Source organism: Penaeus monodon, chromosome 22 (assembly GCF_015228065.2).
Source record: "Penaeus monodon isolate SGIC_2016 chromosome 22, NSTDA_Pmon_1, whole genome shotgun sequence".
In the NCBI taxonomy this organism is placed as follows: Eukaryota; Metazoa; Arthropoda; class Malacostraca; order Decapoda; family Penaeidae; genus Penaeus; species Penaeus monodon.
The window spans coordinates 7,172,490-7,172,896 of NC_051407.1; positions in this window are offsets into that span (position 1 = coordinate 7,172,490).

Below are 407 nucleotides of genomic sequence, written 5' to 3' on the forward strand. Positions count from 1 at the left end.
TTAAGTTGTGATTTAGGTTGTTCGATTTCCAACAATTTCACTAATTACTATTTGAAACCCATGAGACTTGTTTATCAGTGTATGCACAAAGTCTTTATAAGATTAAGGAAGTCATTCATTTTCAATACAGGAATCCGTCTTCATTTTGGGGAATAAACATATTAAGTTAAACTAGAAAGATTCAGAATTTAATTGTTCAAGCTTATTTATATAAAATATTTTGTGTTAGCGTCGGGAGCAGGTATCTCTATCTATGTTCTTTCACGAAACTCTCATTTTCAATTTCACTGTTGTGTAGTGCCTTTAGATCATCATGTTTTTCCTTATAAAAAAAAGTTAAATGAAAATTATTATCATAGTAATTAAAGCACGAGGAAAAGAATAAAAAACACGGAATAGGACACGAA